We start from the raw sequence: 22,544 nt of genomic DNA, 5'->3' as shown, positions 1-22,544 counted from the left end.
TTTCAATTTCCTTCTTAAATTTATTAAAAGTATTGTTGACAGTATTTTTTTAGTAGGAAATTATGCGTATCTCTAAACTATTTTGAAGGTCTTTTATGACGTATGCTAAACTATTAATAGCATAAAATATGGTAAAAAATGCAATTTCCTTTCCAGCTTCATTATTAAGACATACTATAAGATAATATATATTTTCATCATCACAATCATCTTCAGTCTATCACCGACCATGTCTCATACGAGGGTTTTAAAGTGTAATGCCATCACTCTGCTCAAAAGTAGCTTGGCGGGCTTTAACGACTATTATGACAAGTAATTATAGCCGGGAATCTGGTACTCTCCTAGGCATGGGGGTTGACCGTTTGCCCAGCCAATATCCTAAATCTAGATAAATAACTAACTAAACTAACTTTAAATTCCAAAAAGGCAGTTCAACACTATAATACCATGGCAGATACACGGCAGTGGGTCAAGCCAAGGTCAAAGAAGTTTTTATTTAGTTCATATATTTTTAGAGAGAATAAAGAAGAAGGACTTCGACTTCAGTTTTGCGGGGCCAAGTTCGAGTCACAGCCCGTACCTGTAACTTTTCGAAGTTATGTTTGTTATAAGCAATTAAAATATCACTTGAATTGTGAAGGAGTTTTCCTTTACCGTTGAAGCACAGGAAACCTGCATGCCTGAGTGTTCCACATAATGTTCTTAAAGTTTTGTGAAGTCCACAAATCCGCACTGGGCCAGCGTGGTGGACTTCGGCCTTAACCCCTTCTCATTATGGGAGAAGACCCGTGCCCTGTAATGGGTTACTGTGGTGGGCCGGTCATGAGTAACAACCCATGTCATGATGATGATGATAAAAGAATAGGATAATTCCTTTAATTATCGGGAAGATGTTGAGAGTGATTATAAATTAAGTTGCCATACCATTTAAATTTAATTAACATAACATTAAGATATGTACCGTTTCTTTATACAGGTATATCGTATAGTCTACATTTAGACTTAATATATCTACATCCTTGCAAATTTTACGTTAAATGAAACCCGTTTCCTAACAAATATGTTGTTCTATTTGTGCTCGATCATTAATATTGCTAAAGATCTCTGCCACTTGAACTCGTTTATAAACAGTTAAATGGACTCTATCAATATATCATGTCGATATTACATGTCTAGATAATATTTCATGTCAGAAATCTACATTGACAATCTTTACACTTCTAAGGAAATAAAATGATGATATGTGGGGATATCGCCATTGCACTATGAAATTATGGTATCGGTATATCGCAGTACGTGAAGTTCCTTATTCATAGATAAGATTCCTTGCACACTAGGTAGCCCACCAATGGCCGAGTTGCAGTTTCAAGCAACAAAATAAGCATCGCACACTTGGTTGCTACGACTACAGTTTTTTTTGTTTAAGCAGGTGAGCATGACGTATGCACGTCTTTCATTCTCTCACATACTAGCAGCAAAACATCCTACTTTGCTACTAACGCCAAGCTTTAACAAGTATCGAATTGCTGTTTGCGTATAATCATGACCATGATTGTAAGCAGGCAAGGTGGTGACGACAGTCAAGGACAAAAAACGTGGCCGTGTTCGCTTAGTGCGGGAGATTCCTTAAACAGAACAATGAAAATTTTACTATATATCTATTAAGTATTACTTTAGTTATACTTCATTAAAATATTTAAAAAAAATACAGGTATATAATATATCGTTAAGTGTTAACTCAAATAAAAGGGGTTGATTTTTGTGGTTCGTTCAGAAATTCCGTTCTCTTATATATTTAAAATTCTTCAACAGATAAAATTTACTTGGGACCAACTATACAGTAGACTAAAGATCTTACTAACTTTTATTTAGGTTCACCCGTCCCAGTGTCAGTCGGTCCGTAATCTAATCCTGTATGTTAAATGTTTCCGACTGAGCCGTTTTGTATGAAAGTGTAATATTACTATGACATGGTTCTGATATGATGATGATGCCAGAGTTTGATCAAAGAAAGACAGGTCAATTTATTCATTCGATTGAAAAGTACTTTCAACCGTTCATAACAAAGATCCTTGGTTGGTTTTCATAAAAAAAAATTAGGTCAATACCACTCATAGCTCTAATAATAATTATACTATAACAATAACAAAGCGTAGACATCCAGCGTACGTTAACACATGTTTACGTCGTATAAAACGGCAAATAAATAGTTAACCTACTGTCTTGAATACTAAATTCCATTTATGTGCCGTCTACATTTTTTTCAAGCGATGATCGATACCACAAAATATACAACGATATTAAAAAATCTTAAAAACCCGATTGCCAAACACGCACGAAATATCTTCAATATCTTATTTGAAAATGGCGCTACAACGACGACATAAGTAAGTAATATTTTTTTAATAATTAAAGAGTATGCCACTCAGGATAATGTAAAGATTCTGAAGATAAATTCAAATTGAAATTCAAATTCAATTCATTATTTGTAGGTTTGTATGTAATGAAAACTCAAAAACTACTGAACTCAAAAACGAGAACATTGGCTATATATTATTTTAGTAGAAGTAAAATTTTGGAACAGAGATATATGTAAAGCAAGCCAGAAGAACAAGTGCGAATGACCTACATTATTCGTGTAAGCTGATCATACGTACCTACTAAAAACTAAAAGAGATTATTTAAACAAGAAACCATCCATACTAATTACATAAATGCGAAAGTGGGTTTGTTTGTTTGTCCTTACTTTACGCCCTATCTAAGCAACTAATAGACTTGATTTTTGGCAAAGAGTTAGTTAGCAACGTCCTCTGTGCTATTACTACCATCTAAGCACGCAAAGAGACCAAACCTCAGAGGACTGTTATAGGGATCATGACAGTGTGAAAATCATGTCACTACTTTTTGACTTCCGCCTTCTAGATTTGTGTATTATGTACATTCGGCAACAATTACGTTAAATAGGCTTGATAAATAAAAATTGTAAACAACACAATTGTCGGTACTGCTCTTTGATCGCTACTGGACCAGACGGATAAGATCAGCATCAAGTAAAAAATACAAAACATAAACTGGTATAAAGTGATCGGAAAGTTCCTACAGCAAATAGAGTTGTTTTTTAGAGCCCCATTTAGTATTTTTTGCATTCAATATCTTGAAGGCTTTTACGTATAGGTACTAATATTTTAATAATAAAAAAAACTAACTTCCTACTACTCTGTACAGTCATCGGTTAAAGACCAAATTATTTAAGCATAGGTATATTGTACATAATATGTTGTATATTGTACATAATATATGAATAAATGTTTGTTGTTTGTTGAATGTTTTTTTAATTGTTTGAAGAATCTGGGCTGCTAAAATATTTAATAATTAGTAATTATATATTTTATTTATTACAAATACTTGACGTTATTTTGTAAGCATGTAACATTTGACAGCCGGTTGACGCAGTGGGCAGCAACCCTGCTTTCTGCATCTAAGACCGTGGTTTTTTTTGTGTGATGAATATAAATGTTTTTCAGTACTAGGTGTTTATCTGTATATTATAAATATTTGTGTGTATTATATGCTTAAAAATATTCATCAGCTATCTTAGTACCCATAACACAAGCTACGCTTACTTTGGGGCTAGATGGCGATGTGTTTATTGTCGTAGTATATTTTTATTTATTTATAATTATTTACATGAAGAAGATGGAGGTCATCATCATCATCATCATCATTTCAATCAATGGAAGTCCCCTGCTGGACATAGGTCTTTTGTAGGGAGTTCCACCATCGACGGTCCTAAGCCTACCTCCAGCGGCTCCCAGCGACTCGCCTGATGTCATCTGGCCACCGCGTTGGGGGCCGACCTACGCTGCGTTTATCGGTGCGGGGTCGCCATTCATCTTCCCATAACATCTTCCCTTTGTTATGGGAAGACGTAGGTATTTAAAGACAAAAATTGAGTATGGTACTTTTTTTTTCTGAAACGTAAGCTTATGCATGATGACAATCTATATATGATAAGGTAAATGATGAGGTCGGAGAGCCCTATCATAAAAATGACTACCTATTCACTCTTGCCTTCAAAGTATCTAATAGGTAATCAAGTTATGCGTGGCGTGTAGACAGGTCATGTAAGATAATCAGGAACAAAGATTATTTATTTATATAATACAATTAATTTAAGTTAAGGTGGAGTCCGTCAACTAACTTGAGCCATTTTGCTGAGAAGTCGGTATGATTTTAACGACTGTCAGTATAAATCATAATAATATAACTGATTTGTTTTACCTGAACAAGCACTGATAAAACATTATGTATAAAGGAAATCCTTAGGAATGAATATTTTTGTCTGCACTTTTTTGATCGCCTGTAATGTGTAGCGTCATATTTTTTTTTAAATAGGTACCTTCACATTTGCCCTTTTAAATAAATAAATAAATTAATATACTACGACGATACACACATCGCCATCTAGCCCCAAAGTAAGCGTAGCTTGTGTTATGGGTACTGAGATAGCTGATGAATATTTTTTTATGAATATAATACACATAAATACTTATAATATACAGATTAACACCCAGACACTGAAAAACATTTATGTTCATCACACAAACACTCTCCAGTTGTGGGAATCGAACCCACGGCCTTGGACTCCGAAAGCAGGGTCGCTGCCCACTGCGCCACTCGGCCGTTTTAGTACGTGTTTCATTCTTTAATAGCACGTTCTTTTGTTATGTTGTAGTCTTTAAGCTTCTGTACCTATTGCAACAGACTTGGCATCAATATACCACAACCATGGGGAGATTGTTAGGTACTCAACTACAATTTGCTGTTGCTGTAGTAATTATGGCAGAGAATCTGGGAGTACTTAATAAATTGCTCAATGGCATAACAGGATCAATGCTGGCATAGCAGGAGACATATTTCAACGGGGAAAGGACAAAATTTATATCCCACAGTTTTATTTAAATAATATGCTTTCGCAGATGGACCAGGTTTTATCTTTGTCATGGACATAATCGATAGATATTTTTTGTCTTTAGGAGCCGTAAAAATAATTTAAAAGAACGTGAGCGAGACGAAGACTATGTCTAATACGAATGAATTGCTCCACCCATTATATTTCTTTGCACTCGAAATTGCAGACGATGTTTGACGATGACCTGTTTATTCTAATTAGGCCAAAATGGCCTAATTAGAATAAACAGGAAAAATTATGAGAAATGCATTTTTAATTGGAACCATTTTCTTAAATTGACTATTTTGCTTATTTCATTGAATAGCAACCTAAATAATATTTTTAATTGCTCGCGAGCGCTTGGCGTGTTGCCATAATTAATTTTTCTCGTAATTAGAGCTACCTGTTTAGACAGTGTATCCTATGTTTATATCATAATCATCGTCATCATCATCATATCAGCCTGTGCACGTCGACTGTTGAATATACGCCTTTCCCAAAAAACCACCACACCCGGTCCTCACTCCTCAGCCTTCCTCATCCACAAACTCCCCGTCTCTCTCATTACGTTGTCGTCTACCGTGCTTGAAGGCGTCCTACACTTCGCTTACTCGTTTGTGGTCTTTACCAGACGGGGTTTATACACTCGTCTGCAATTTCGAGTGCAAAGAAATATAATGGGTGGAGCAATTCATTCGTATAAGACATAGTCTTCGTCTCGCTCACGTTCTTTTAAATTATTTTTACGGCTCCTAAAGACAAAAAATATCTATCGATTATGTCCATGACAAAGATAAAACCTGGTCCATCTGCGAAAGCATATTATTTAAATAAAACTGTGGGATATAAATTTTGTCCTTTCCCCGTTGAAATATGTCTCCTGCTATGCCAGCATTGATCCTGTTATGCCATTGAGCAATTTATTAAGTACTCCCAGATTCTCTGCCATAATTACTACAGCAACAGCAAATTGTAGTTGAGTACCTAACAATCTCCCCATGGTTGTGGTATATTGATGCCAAGTCTGTTGCAATAGGTACAGAAGCTTAAAGACTACAACATAACAAAAGAACGTGCTATTAAAGAATGAAACACGTACTAAAACGGCCGAGTGGCGCAGTGGGCAGCGACCCTGCTTTCGGAGTCCAAGGCCGTGGGTTCGATTCCCACAACTGGAGAGTGTTTGTGTGATGAACATAAATGTTTTTCAGTGTCTGGGTGTTAATCTGTATATTATAAGTATTTATGTGTATTATATTCATAAAAAAATATTCATCAGCTATCTCAGTACCCATAACACAAGCTACGCTTACTTTGGGGCTAGATGGCGATGTGTGTATCGTCGTAGTATATTAATTTATTTATTTATTTAAAAGGGCAAATGTGAAGGTACCTATTTAAAAAAAAATATGACGCTACACATTACAGGCGATCAAAAAAGTGCAGACAAAAATATTCATTCCTAAGGATTTCCTTTATACATAATGTTTTATCAGTGCTTGTTCAGGTAAAACAAATCAGTTATATTATTATGATTTATACTGACAGTCGTTAAAATCATACCGACTTCTCAGCAAAATGGCTCAAGTTAGTTGACGGACTCCACCTTAACTTAAATTAATTGTATTATATAAATAAATAATCTTTGTTCCTGATTATCTTACATGACCTGTCTACACGCCACGCATAACTTGATTACCTATTAGATACTTTGAAGGCAAGAGTGAATAGGTAGTCATTTTTATGATAGGGCTCTCCGACCTCATCATTTACCTTATCATATATAGATTGTCATCATGCATAAGCTTACGTTTCAGAAAAAAAAAGTACCATACTCAATTTTTGTCTTTAAATACCTACATCTTCCCATAACAAAGGGAAGATGTTATGGGAAGATGAATGGCGACCCCGCACCGATAAACGCAGCGTAGGTCGGCCCCCAACGCGGTGGCCAGATGACATCAGGCGAGTCGCTGGGAGCCGCTGGAGGTAGGCTTAGGACCGTCGATGGTGGAACTCCCTACAAAAGACCTATGTCCAGCAGGGGACTTCCATTGATTGAAATGATGATGATGATGATGATGACCTCCATCTTCTTCATGTAAATAATTATAAATAAATAAAAATATACTACGACAATAAACACATCGCCATCTGTTTATTCTAATTAGGCCATTTTGGCCTAATTAGAATAAACAGGAAAAATCAACTAGGCCTTCAAACCTTCAGCACTCGAGACAAAAAAATTATACAATCGCGGTTATTACCTGTGATTGCAGTAATAATAATAATTCAAAAGGCCACATAGATTATAATTTAAGACTCATTGAACAATCATTTGTATTAAGTTACAATATGGAAATCATGAAAAACTGTTTTACTCTGCTTACGCAGGTATAAAATGTAGAATAGAAACCCTTCAGCATTACAAGTTTTACATACATTTTAAAGTAGGCAGTGATATACGCATATTTAGTAATTCATACCAGAACCCACTCGGTAATATATTTAAAATAATCCATAGGTACTAATATTACAATTGCGTAATTGGATTTGATGGTTTGGCATTCCATATAAAGTCAATCCATCATCTACTTTTAAGTTTTGCAAAAACAGAAGCTTCTTTTTTATTTACACCGAATAATATAAAATGTTAGTCTTTTTTCTGAATATAAAGTCATAAAGATGTCTTTCGTAAATAAAAAAGAGGTAATAAAGGGAAAAACTCGCGATGATAAAGATCTTGGGCAGTTTACCCTGGTAGAAATGCTAAATTGTATCAAAGAACCCGCTTCGAGGTGACTGCTCCTGTCTTAGAATGCTTCAAAAGTACGTTTAAAAACACGATTGCAGCACCCATTATCAAGTAAGGCCATAAAACATTTAAGAATCTGCCCATAAATTATGTGTTACCTACTAGTGCGAAACCAGTATTAAAAATGCAGTAGTTTTGCGGGGAAAATGGTAATAAAAACACAAACACAAGGAACCTTCAAAACTCAAAGGTAAAACTTGTTCTCTGAGGTAAATAGACTATTTGCTGATAGAAATATCATCATATCGACCCATTACCGGGCACGGGTCTCTTCCCACAATGACAAAGACAAGGGTTTAGGTCGTACTCCACCACGCTGGCCCAGTGAAGATGGGTGGACTTCACACGTTTTTGAGAACATTATGGAATGTTTTCCTAACCGTTGAAGCAAAAGAAAAAGTCAAGTTGAAGGTATTCGAACTCGGACCCCGAAGTGAATTGAAGTCGAAGTCCTACCCACTGGGCTATCACCGTTTCTGCATTTCTATACATGTTGTTTACATACAAATTATACTTTTAACTAATTTAAATAAAAGCTACCATGCAATACAAGCTTTATCTACAATATATATTTAATGTTCATACAGATTAATAGGGGGAATAAGGCTAAAGATAAATGTAATACTGTAATGAAGACATCATTAATTTAGAATCTGTGATTTATGTAAACTTACATTAGAATGTAAAATGTTATTTAAAAATTATTGTTGCCTTGAACAGCGGATTTCTTCATCACATTTTTTATTTACTTCATTTCACACACCGCTATTTACAAATTACAAAATACTGTTTACAAATAATAATCCAATAAATCAAAATATTTCCAAACCTTATAACACATAACTTTCAAGTCATATTTTAAATTTGTCAGTTCTAGAACCATAAAGCACTAATTTAAATGAGCATTCAATAAATTACTTTGATTTGTAAGAATGAAAAAGAGAATATTATGTATGTTACATATGTAGTTTAGTAAAAACTTAACAAATAAGTACATATTATCTTTGGCGTGGTAATTCACCATATCATCCCATTACCAGCCTCCTACAGGGCACAGGTCTCCTTCCACAATTAGGAGCGCGGATTGGTGGACTTCACGCGCCTTTGATAATTATGTGGAATTCTCTGGCATGCAGGTTTCCTAACGATATTTTCATTCGCAAGTCAATCAAGTAATATTGAAGCGCTTTAAACGCACATAACTTAGAAAAGTAAGGTGCGTGCCAGGATTCGAACCCGTTCCCCCAAACGTGAAGCTGAAGTCCTACCCAGTAGGCTAAGACAGCTATTTGGTGTTATACTCAACTAAAATTAAAATGTCACTGGCTCGAATTTATCCACAAATTTATTTCTGTTTTTTACATGTTGGCAGTCGAATATTTTTGTAGGATAAGAAAAACAACTAGATACAAATGTGATCGTAGCATCCAATTCAACACTTAACACCTTTTTATTTCCGATTAAGTTTTTATACTGTTAGTATGTTTGTACAATTAATTATCTGCTATCGAATTACGTTATTTCGCTAAATATTGAAGTTTCCCTATTGTCCTACGACTTGAACATTCGTGGGAAGCAGTTCACCACATTCACGGATGTTTCGCCCAATGATTTGCATGTGCCGAAGCTTAGACCTAATGGTTTCCTTACACTTGACAAGGCCAATGTGAAACAAACCAGTATTGGTAATTCGCGCGGAGAAGTTTGTTACGGACAGGTCGCATTCCGCCCACGACCGCCGCAAACGGAAATTCCTACATAACACGTAAATGCCTTAATAAAGAAACGTAAACCAGATGTGTTTGTAAGTCTCATATCTAAAAAATGTTAGATGCGTTAGCACAGTATAATACATTCATTTTATATACCTACATATCGCAGGTAAATAATGCAAGGAGGCATAATAAAATCTAATACTAAAATAGATTAATTTTTCATGTTTTACGTCTTACTAACTAGAGCTTTATTAAATCCTCGATTTTATTATTTTCCTTTGAGGTTAATTTCCTTTATATATACGAAAAATAATGGTTGACCAAATCTCAAAGTCATTGGTCGCGGCATAAATAACAATTAAACTATAATTAAACCTACTAAATGCAATTTTTGCTTATTCTAAAGTCAAGTTACCTTTACCTTAAAAGCCTTCAGACGGTGGGGGAAAAGGCTAGTAAACCAATCAAACATACCTGACCTGGAAATGCCATTTATACAAGGTCATTTCAAAACGACACTCCTTACAATGGTAAAACTTAGTACATTGAAATGATTATAACATCAAGGCATTAATATTTCTCTTGTCTTTTCTAACGCTTTAGAAGATTTTGTTTCTTAATATTTATTTCAGTTGCCAGCTTTTGATTATTACAGGTTTTAAAACGTTGCCGTCGGTTAAGAAATAAATCAAAATGCTTACTAAAATAGATATTCAAACCCCATAAACCACTATCTCTTTTTGAAGGTCTTTTAAAGGTAACTTCTTTATTTCCAAGTTTATCTATTTATTTATTTAATCAAAACTAGATTTATCATTCATATTCACAACAGTGAAAATAAAGCAATTTACACATTTTGAATTGTTGTACCTAATAGCAATTTCCTTGTCAATTTTAAGCGCCCACTACGTTATTAGCATAATTTTGTAACTGGAAACCAAAATTAACAGAACGGTGCACCTTTCCGTTTAAATCTCATTCGGGAGAGCGTTTACATTGCGAAACGATGTAATAACCGCGGCAAGACGGATTGCAACAGTTTACACCGCAAAATGCGTGCGCTTCCACGCGAATTCGAAAAGTAATGAACAGAAGTTCAATGTCACCGATACACAAACAACGTTGTCTACAATACATATTACTACATCGCGATTTAAGTTGGCCGGACATAAATGAGTCACGTGTGGCTGCGTAGATATATATCATTTAAATCATCTTTAGCGTATTAACGTCCCGCTTCTGGGCACAGGCCTTTTCTATGTATGACTTGAAGCTTAGACACCACACTTCTCGTTTTTATTATGCTAGTTGCTGCATCCAGTGCGAAGTTATTACATTTTTTAGGAATGCAATAGTATCAGCGTTGGATAACATGAACTCGGTACAGAAATCTTCTTGTCTTTGCTATGAGAGCCTAAGTATACCTAGTGGAAAAATACAAAAACCTTAAATGTAGTATAATACAAAAACGTTTTTAATTTTAATGAGCTCCGTTTTGTTTATAAAATGTTAAAATTTGTTAATACCTTTTTACCCTTTTTTAATATAAAAAGATAAAGATGCTAAAATTACTTATTTATTGCATTTTGCATGGTTACAAAATTATACTTGTGATTGTGTAATTAGATATTAATTGTGTTTTTTAACCAAGTACTGATATTTTTGTATATTAATTATTTTACCCTTATTTGACTTTTATACTTACGTACCTCTTTGAATTCTCGTTTTTTGGTCACATATAAGTACCTTCCACGTATTATTATTTTAAAATGACCTATAAGACGTTATTCGAAGAGTAAGCTATGGATAAAAAATCCCTTGAAAATGGCACCTTATTAGGACTGTTACGAACAATTGAAAAATAATTAGCTAGATCGGTCCAGCCATTCAGTTAAATGCGCTTGCTAACGCATATAAATAGAATAATTAGCAACGTCATTGGTCTAGTGTTTAATAAGTTCATTTACGGTACACACAAGGATTTGATATGACTCCCTGGTTGACCAAGATAAGTATTGGGTTTTAGTGTTTAAACATCTCAGTTAGGTTAGTAACGGGAACCGACCGAACGGTCGGTTCCCGTTACTGTCACTAAAATATTATATTAATCGTTACCACCCACATTGGAGTAGCGTGGTAGACCTATGCTCTAAAACCCTCCCACATATGGGAGCAGAACTGTGGGTCCTTAAAAGGCTAATAACAATATAAGATTTATGAAAAAAAATTCAAAATTCATTTATTTCAAGTAGGCCTAATATAAGCACTTTTGAAACGTCAAGTCTGTCTGTTTGTAGTGACTCTATCGGAATGCAGATTATACCGAGAAGAAGCCGGCAAGAAATTCAGCAGTTGCTCTTCTAACATCAACAATTTACATTTTACATTTTAACATTCATTTTTCTATCTTGTCAGAGATCAAAACGGCCGGATGCCGACGAAAAAAAAATGCTAAGCCTAGCAAAATAGCCTGATAAAATAAATAAAGTCTTACAATTGCATTAATCGCCACAAAAATATTAGGTGACTACAGTTATAATAAAGAAGTATCAGATCCTACTAGGCTTTAATTCTTAGGCACGAAGGGACACTATGACATAATTTTGTAGAATCACTTGGCCAAGTCGCTGGCCAATGCTCTGCATTGCACGCATTAACGATGTAGGTGGCATATAGATGTGTTGTAACACTTGCTTACAATGAGTAAATAACTCTCCTTTTTCTATGTAGGAATCACTAATCACTAATCACTACGCTTTACGTATGCATTTTATTGTTCATGTAAATAACAAAAGTAATGGTTTATGGTATAGAATAAACATAAAGCTCACTTTGCTTTAATCCGAGCCAACTAGACAAATGTGTACGGTAGAATTTATAACTTCCTTATCTTCTATAACTTTACTCAATACTTAAATGAAAGCTGAAGAGATAGAGCAGAAAGAGTATTTTTCTGAGAAAAGCAATACTGTAATAAGCTTTAAAACTTATCACAATTTCAGCCTTAACGGGGAAAGGATAAATGTTTGTATGAAAGTCCGGCCCTTTATAAGTTAAATTTATGACAATTGGTAATTATATTGGGAACTCAAATGGTATAATACATGTTTCAGTATTTATAAATAAAACACCCACTAAGGCGTTAATAGGGGATGAAAGTAAATTTGTTAGAACGCGTTCAACACAGGATTGCCCGCTTTCACTAAGTGACGCCTAATATTAGAAGATGCCTAGTTATAAATAAACCGCTAAGCACTACCGCTAAACGCTGAAACCCTTTTTTTCTATAGACCTCTTTTGGCGATTTAGGCGATAAAACTTCTTACTACGCTCTGATTAGTGCAAGCAGTCGACGCGACCTGACTCGTGGTTACGGCATATTGTGTTGGATGGTGGAAGAAATTTTGCATGGGAGACTTCTCACAAGTTATAAATGGTCCACAGCGATCTTCTAAAATATGACTAAGTATGTTTCGTTCAGAAATCAAGCAAACTCGGGAGATGTTTTTTAGTTTTAGACCGTTTAGTATGATTGCTAATACAATGTGATATTACGTTTATAGAAGTTTATAAAACGACGACGATGATGACAAGAAGAGTCTTGTTCTACCACATTTATTTCTTTTGTTGTTGTATATTAATTTCTTGTTAATAAAAGGTCGCATGTTATCGAAAAACAACGCGCGACATCGCCTTATTAGAGCAAGGTTGTTTAAAAAGTTGATTTTTTTTCAACCGAGCCGGTATTATTTACCGTAGGTATGTGGTATTTACGATACAAAATTAAGAGCAATAAATAATCAATTATTATTACTCAATGGATAAGATCAGCTATCGTTTGTTTACCAGTTTATATTTATAAATCATCAACTTCTATCCGATGTATGCAAAATAATTTATTTAATTGCAAACTAAGTAATTATTGTATGTAATAGAAATCTACCCACTCGATGCATAATATTTTAATTTGCATAGTGATTTGAAGTTGATGCTCTTATTATTAATCCAACATGTTATACATATTTATTAATGACAATAATAATATATTATTTATCATTTCAACAATGTAGTTAATAGATAGGACAATTTAATCATCACTTAAGTTTGAGATTTATTTTTCTTAAATAGACTTTAAACTGTTTTCGGTGCTTCAATTTTAATGTAATATGAAAGAATTCTTGTATCTTTATATCTATATATCTTAAAAGAATCAATAAATCAGTTTAGGCAAGAATTAATAATTCCATTATTGCTATGATTAATGATAAATAAATTTTAAATATTTCCAATAAATTCATTCAACAATATAAAGAATGTTGCAGAACTTCAGTGGGTAGACTACTCCAAGGTATTTGTCGACTTACATAAGTAAATTAAACTTAAAGTATTCTCTACGCACAAACAAAACAAAAGCAAAAATGTTGTTTACATTATAATTAACTTTTATTTACTTTAATGAATTATTTTATGAATTTATTTATATTTACGAGGTTGCAAGCATCTGTAATTTTTATCGTTTTTTTTTAAGAACATATTTTTTACGGTAGTAACGTAACTGTTACGTAATTATAAGAATTTATGTATTCACAGGATATCAGGACATATGTAGAGACTATACATATAATATTATAAAGCTTAAGTGGTCGTTTGTATGTTTTTTAAACGAGATCAACGTAGCAGCAGGTTTTTTTTCCATAAAATGAAACCAAAGGGTATGTAAATGAAACCAAAAACGTTTTTGAAAGTTAATAAAACCACGATTTCTAGGTGTTTTCAATAAGAATGCCAATATTTTATAAAGATAAGTTTATATGAGGTTTATAAAGATGCATGCCTAATAAGATTTTTTCTTGAAATGCACTTTGTCTTCTATTTTAATTATGTTTACGAAGTCCGGATGTTACAAACTCTAAATGTATATTCCAATATTTTATGCAACATACAATACCTACCTAAACCGCTATTTTTTGACAAAAACGAATTGTTTAGTCTAACTCATTGTGTTGACAACAATTAAAAATCTTTGAAACCAAAGAGGATTCAACACTACGTCAACAACTTCAAACAACAATATTTTTATTTCATGACTTTAATTGAAGGTAAACCTTAAGAATCAAATGTTAAGGAATTCATACTCAACACACTAATTTTTCATTAGTAGACGGAAGAAAAAACTCATCAAAATTTTGTATGGGAGTTCGCCATTGTTCATTAGTTACTATAGCGAATATATACTTATGTTATAAATGCGAATGTTTCTATTTAGCTCATATTTATATCACTAGCTTGTCGAAGATATTAGAAACATTATTTATTTTTTCCTCGAAAAAGGACCCGCGTAAACTTCCCAGGGGATTTAAGTAATATCCTTTGTTACGTATGCACGACCACATAGCAAAAGCGATTTTAAGTAAAATTATAAATCAGACGAGACGAGAGAAGTCGCTAGCAACAGCTTATATCATATTTAGCATAATACTGTCCACGTGCATCTTAAAACGAAATGATATTTCTATAAGAACCTTGTGCCGAATAAACCCGTGTGAGTATATATAATAATAAATATATATTATTTTTGGTATGCAATTTGGTCAATGACTTTTGTAAAAGTATCAGAGCATTAAAGCCTTCATTGGTTGTGAAATGTTGACCATAAAATATTTTTCGCTATGAACTTTACTGTTGTTATGGGTGGAATCCATCGATAAGATAAAAATGTCATATAATAGGTTTATGTGTTCTTTATTCGTGATATTTAAACCTCACTTTCTTGCGAGTATTATTTATTAACATAATCTTGCGCCGAATAATAAGAGTTAAAATAAATAAATAAATGAATGTACTACGACAATATATGCCATCTAGCCCCAAAGTTAGCGTAGCTTTGGAACTAAGATGACTGATGAATATTTTTATGAATGTAATATATATATTCATGTATTTTACATGAATATACAGATAAATGTCCAGACATTGAAAATTATTTATGTTTATCACACAAACATTTTCCAGTTGTGGGAATCTTACTCACGGCCTTGGACTCAGAAAGCACAGGTAGGTACAGATTAGGTACTAGCAGTAGTATTATATTGAAATGTCAATTATTATATATGACATACCTATCTTGACATCTCTAAAATAAAGATTATAATTCTATAACATGAGAGTCACCTATATTAAAATAATACTACTTTTAGTGTTTTATTTACGATAGGCCAGCGCTTGACGACAATCATGCCCGTTATAAAGCAATGATGAAGTCTAGGTTGGAGCACGCTTGCCTAGAAGAAGCCTATTCACAGCATATTAGTAAGCGCCTTGTTTACAAAATCTTCCATTTGAATGTGTAACGGTATCTTTTAAAATTTTAATTAAAAAAAATTGTAGGCTTGAGTTGCATTGTCAGTAGTGATTACCTAGATTGGCAGATTGCACTAGCGGGATGGGAAGTTGGATTGATTGCTCTTAGTACAAAATTTAGCCACAAATTTGCGAGGACAGCGTTTCAATAATTGAAAAGACTCAATTGCAGTACTGCGTTTTTTACATTAAGGGTAGGCGAGTAAGCCAGTGAAGGGAACTTCGCATTTATATCTATAAATAGATGTACCTATACCAGTTACTGATTTTCTTGTAACACTACATTTTGTAGTTAATAAAAATAGCTGCTTAGCTTCGCACAAGTCTTTTTTTAACTGGTTATGTGTGTATCAAAATACGCGTAGGTACTTCGTAAGAGCTGTGCAAATGGGGAAACGCACGCGTATACGCGTACAAATTCAAAACTTATCGCAGCGCCCGAACGATAAGTTTTTAAGACCGATTTCGAGAAGATCAGAATTGTTCGTAGAATTGGGTTTGTAGTGTTTGTATCTATATTTTTTTTTTATTCTAGGCAACTTTAGTGCTGTAGAAACGTCAAGTTTGTCTCTTTGTAGTGAATCTACCACCGCGTCGGTTCACAAAGCATATTTTACCGAAGGCGAAGTTGGCAAGGAATATAGCATTTATTATTATTATTCTAAATCGTGGATTAAATTCTCTTTCATCAATATTAAAAAGTTAACTCTTGTCGTAGTTGGTATTATAAATGTCCTTTAATAAATTGTTTCAACCTAAGCTTGGCCAGGTTCATTGATCTCGGACCGTTTAGATCTTTGGAATCGTGTTATAAAATCTCCTCTCCCTTTAAAAAAATGATATTGGAGAAACTTATACATAGTAAGAGTATGGGCTATTGACCTTAGTTTTTAATATTAATTGCAACGCAAACCGTTTCTTACAGATAAAGCCTTGTCATTCATAAAACTTTTTTTTTTATTCCACTACAAGTTAGCCCTTGAAAGTATGATGCAGTCTAAGATGGTAACGGGCTAACCTAAGGGAATATAGTAGTCATACCCCTAATCGGTTTCAACGCGTCATCGCACCGGAACACTAAATCGCTTAGTCACGGTCAAAGCCTCCCACTGACTAGACAGAAAATTCAGAAATTATAAATTCCCAAATTGCCCCTGCCTGGAATCGAACCCGGGACCTCTTCCTAGTTCCCAGTGCTCACCGTTGCGCCAGGGAGGTCGTCGTAATTATTTAAAAATTGACTTTATAATGGTTCCATTTTTATTACCAGCAAAGGAAACCTTAAAATAATGATATTATCCACACAAAAGGTACCTGTGTATATTGTAGATACTTATCATGGGTGTATTCTTGTATATTCAGGTTTCGTTGCCTGTTAATGTTTCCTAAGACGAGTTTCAGTTTTTTATTTGGCTCTTTTCTTCTTTTTTGTTTCGCGGGTTTCCGAGATAACCACACCAAAGCCTGGTTTTAACCGCAATAATGACTTTCTGCATTTTATAGTATGAACATATTTTCAAGTGTATACTCAAATTAATAAGAAAACCCTGATAGCCTAGAAAGCGGTAATAGCCTAGTTGGGTAACATTTTCCTTTCTTCGAGAACGAGTCTCAACGGCGTTTGAAGTCCTGGCCAGCGTGTTCAACTACGGCCTATACGCTTCTCATTCTTAGAATAGACCCGTGCCTGAGCAGAAAATACCTACTTTTACATGTTTTGAAACAAGATAGCAACAGGCGTTACTTCAGCAGATCTCAAAATCGGTTTTAATTTGCTGGTAAATGTTGGTTACTAACCGACCGATTTAAATATAGTTTTATGTTATTGGTTCAACGATTAAGCGGTTGTATGGAAATCGAAATAATTTCATAATGTTCAATCAACCTAAGATAATCGTTTTATGCCACTAATTATACTATATGCCACTAGTTTATGAATACAAAGTACAAATCAGTCTTACATGCTTAACATGTGAAGATTTACTTGAAACTGAAACTCAAAAAGTGATTTAACGAGTAATGCCACTTTGTATTTTCTAAGGGAGAGTAACCGACAACTATAACAAAATGCTACGTTACGTTACGTTACATCTTTTCATTTCATCTTATTATATTACTCTCGAATTATATATATTTTTCATTTATGTAATTAGAGAATCAGGCCCATCAACTTGCCAACTCGTTTAACCTGTTAACCAGTTTTTAATCTCTATTGTCTTTCAACCCCAACGAACCAATTATAGTTAAATGTACTGGAATTGCCGCCAACTCAGTGTATTGTGATTAGAATGGAACAGAGTCTGGTTCTTAAGCTTGCCACCTCGTTTAACCTGTTGACCAGCTTGTAATCTTTATTTTATCCATTAATCCCCGATGAGCTAGTTATTGACCGTAATTGGCCTTAATTCAGTGGGTCATTATTTGAATCTAATAAAATCATATCAGAACCTTGAAATTGCTACATCGTTTAACCCGTTCACTAGATTTTAATTTCTATTATCTAGGATCAACCCAAACGAGCCAATTATGTACTATTAATAGAGTTATATAAGCTTGTCACCTCGTTTCACCTGTTCGACAGCTTTTCAACTCTGTTAATTATTGATCTTTAACCCACATAAGAATATTAATATCGAGACTCATAAACCAAACATGATAATTGTACGCGTTAATTATAAATGATAGCTCATGCTGAACTGAAAAATTTGAACAATCTTGCAGTTGCTTGCAGAGGAGTGACATCTAGTGACAGTACTGAGCAACCGTACAGTAAAGAGATGGCATCTTTTCGACACCAGACAAATCGTAGATAACTTTCTCGCTATAGGATAAGTAAACGTTGGTGGACAATCGCATACTTGCATTCAGGCTAAGAAAATCGTCACTTCTTAACAACCGACCCTTAAACCTAAACTTTCACAACACGTCGTTTTAGATTCGCTACGTTTTACTTTGAACCGCTCGTATCTAGATCTTAAATCCGGGTCAGAAATGTAATTTTACATTTGTAACAAATTTAAGTTCGATTTTCCGTGATGTTCGTTTCTTATTATTTTATTGTACCTACTTTCATACAACTTTGTAAACCCTATTTGGTCTCCTCAATAGCAACAACCCTTAAATACAATAGGGTCATGGATTGATACCAGCTTGAATCCCTTTGTATGCCCACTAAAAACCGTTTCGCTTATTGTGGAATAGAAGAAGAAGAATAAACATTTTGATGCTCGCAAAACATAAAGGCGAAGAGACAGTAAGAAGATTACAAAGAATATTGTAGGCATGCCAAGGCGGCCTTATTGCTTATAAGCTTATAGCTTGGTGAAAAAACTAGAACTATATAATCCTTAACGTTTACTACTGTGTGTAATGACAAGGTAGATTGGAAGCAGCCAGCCTCGCTCTCATCTCCCGCAAGATAGAAAATTATTGTAAATGTTGATGTTGGAAACAAACATACATACTTGACGTTTCAAAAGTGCTTATAAAGTAGGCCTACTTGAATTAAATGAATTTTGAATTTTGTGTTAGTTGTCCTCTACAGCATTCTATCGTTAAAAATTTAATTTTAAATGTCCACTATCAGAGATCTTTTTCGTGTCACTTTTAAGAATTTACATATTAACTTATAACACTAAGATGTAACAAAGATTACTTTTAACAGATTGAAAGTATCTATGATTCAAACTCTTAAATGTAGAGAACATACTTAAAAGACCTATACGTCTATACCTACGTAAGTTCATAAAAATAAAATGCCTGGCTGTGATTTCGAAATAACTTCCAATTATTCTGCTCGCAATATTATGATTATTAAATGTTTTGTTGTCTATTTGTCCTAAAGGGCTTATCTTTGGAATGGCAAATCGGTTTAAGTTAATTTTAAGACATTTTTTATTTTATTTTATATTGTTTCGATATTTCTTTTACCTGCAAATATAACCTACATATATTATATTCTTAATAAAAATATGCCAATCCATCAAAATAGGATAAGCTATTCTGAAGATCAGCTAGGCGGACAAGCAGAAAGACAAAATAAGGTTACAAAAAAATAATTAATTTTGTAGCAACTAACCTAAAGTCTAAACACTTTTTAAGGCATTCAGGACCATAAGGTATTTAGGGTTTCCTTATTTAGGAGCACTTATTTAGAAATAAATATACGCTATTTAGAGATATCTAGAGATTAAGGTGGGTCGGTCCTTTTTCTCTAACCTTCTCTACTCTACCATCTTTAAGTTAGAATAAAAAATCTAAATTCATATAGTAAGGAATTTCGGAAATTGAAGGCCTAAGGCCTCGCTCCACCTTAGGCTGCATCATCGCTTACCATCAGGTATGATTGGAGTCAAGCGCTCGTATATAAGCACAAAAAAAAAAAAAGTTATGTACGGAATTAGTAGGTAAGACGATTTTAAATTGATAAAACAAGTACAGGTAAGTTATACTAAAATGTTTGCGAAGGCCCTCCATGTACCTTTTATGACGCCTTTAGTTAATTGCATTCCGTTAACAAACTATTGCTCTAATTATAACTTCTTAGGAAAATATTTAATTAGCCATAATTGCTTACTCTGAATCTTAATGGAAAATTAAAATCCTTGTGAAGATATTCCGCTAATTATAATTAGATAAACCCATTACACATTCTTGGATAAAAAATTGTACCTATCAATAATCTGTAATATAAATCTATCTTTCTGAGTAGTGGTATAATTAAGGTAACCTAAGTTTTTGTTGAGTTTATATTATAATTTTGATTAAAAGCAAACTCAATAAAATTAAAAAAAATATTATTTTAGGTAGTCTGACGTCGGTGCCAGTGTTTCTATTTAATACATTATTTAAATTCATTTGTGTTTTTCATTAGGTCCAGCTGCAGGTAGTCAAAAAACAGCAAAAGCAAAAAACTTTTTAAAGACGCGCTTGATGCGTTAATAAATATGTTTTTATTGGGTGATGGTGATAGTAAAACTTTCCTAATTTTCCGATTATTCGGATTTACGACTTATTCGGAACTGTAACCCTTTGGCTTCCAAAGGCAAAAAAAGTTTATTATGTTGTACTAGAAATTACTATTCAGCAATAATATTACAAAGGAATATTTTATTGAATAATACATAGATCAATGTGGTCTGGTGGAGGCTTCGATACCCCTCGACAAAGACCCTCGTCAGGAGCCAGCGTTCTATCATCATTTACCATCAGGTTAGATTGCAGTCCATGACTTGTAGCGGTGTGACAAAAAGAAACCGAGTAACTACATCGTGTAACCGAATTACGAAATACTGTTGATGGGTGCATAATTATATTTCATAAGGAATCACCCTGTAAAATATTAAATCAAAAGTAGCATATTTGTTTTTCCGTACAAACTAATTCAAAACATTCTGAACGCTTACTTATAACAACCCTATTAAAGATAGAAGACCGCCACGCGCATAGTACCTACGCTACGCGACACGTACCTAATAAGTTGTTATTGATTTTAATTTTGCATGTGATGTTAGGGCTGTATCTGATTTCTTTCAACAAAATCCTGTAGCAGTGGTTTACTCAAAATCTATTAGAGTTTCGGTTTCACAGACAAGACTCTTTATATTACGAGTTATAAACGCTTAAGGTAGTCAATAAGTTACTATTATTACTACAAGTAAAGCAAATTAATTAAAAATACATACAGAAAATCAAATTAAGAGTACCTATTAGGTTAATTTCCATTGTACTTAATTATAGAAACCTCCATTTTTTATTATTCCACAACTATTGCATCCATAACGCATTTGATCTATTAACGCATTCCTTTATTCCTATGTACAGACTTATAGGGAGCTGGTATAGAACTAGTAATAAACGCTCCATATAAATTATATACATACGACATCACTAAACATCTTACATATTTTTTTGGATCCTTAAAACAAATGCAAATGTCCCAAACGTAAAAATATAATGTTGTATTTTCGGAATAATGGTTATTTTCATTTATCCATACCATCTAAGTACCACTTAATTATTATCTTCAAGTAGGTATTGTGTCCGCAATGCATTTGAAATATTTGTAACGAATTATTTTATTTTTATAAATACAGATAAATATCTATTGATTGTAAATGTTACGCTGTAAAAATCAAGCTGGTTTGGTACCTAAGTTATGTTTACTAGGAACGACATCACTACAAATTCGCATACATTGTTTTGTATTGCTTAAAAATCAAGATTATTGTACCCACAGGTATTGTATCCACAACGCATTCGAACTTTGTTTATATTAAACTCACCTGGAATATCCTCTGCAACACAACAAAGTCACTGAAATGCACTAAAATATTTAGCTTGAATGCGATTCAAGGGCTGACGACCGGAATCAATATCTTCGTTAAGATTTGTACCGGCATGCAGTGTGCGGGCCACTCGCGGTTAAACTTGCAATGTGCGCGCGCGCCGCTATCAACCGCCTATATATCTTGATGATTATGACGTCACGCGTACTACGATAACCAACATTAAAGCACCGAAAACGTGCTATATCTATTTTCCTACCTGTAGACCGATCCCTTATATATTATTTTCCAATAATCCAGATTATAAATAAATAAAAGTGTCTCTTTGTAATTTCGAAATAACTGCCAACTTATCTCTACAAAAAATACATATTAAAATGAATAAATAAAATTAAAATGCTTCTGAATTTAAAATG

At 33.7% G+C, this 22,544-nt stretch overlaps 1 protein-coding gene across 1 annotated transcript in view; it reads right to left on the bottom strand.

Moving 5' to 3' along the window:
- LOC120625554 (elongation of very long chain fatty acids protein AAEL008004-like) overlaps positions 1 to 22,288 on the bottom strand; it is a 64,806-nt gene extending 42,518 nt beyond the window's left edge. The window contains exon 1 of the mRNA XM_039892606.1: positions 22,126 to 22,288. The gene's annotated coding sequence lies outside the window, so the exon portion shown is untranslated. The remainder of the gene's footprint in view (positions 1 to 22,125) is intronic.
- Positions 22,289 to 22,544: the final 256 nt, after the last annotated feature.

This window comes from Pararge aegeria, chromosome 8 (genome assembly GCF_905163445.1).
Source record: "Pararge aegeria chromosome 8, ilParAegt1.1, whole genome shotgun sequence".
Classification (NCBI taxonomy): Eukaryota; Metazoa; Arthropoda; class Insecta; order Lepidoptera; family Nymphalidae; genus Pararge; species Pararge aegeria.
The sequence above is the reverse complement of the archived record's forward strand: the minus strand, read 5'-3'. Positions and strand labels throughout refer to the sequence as shown.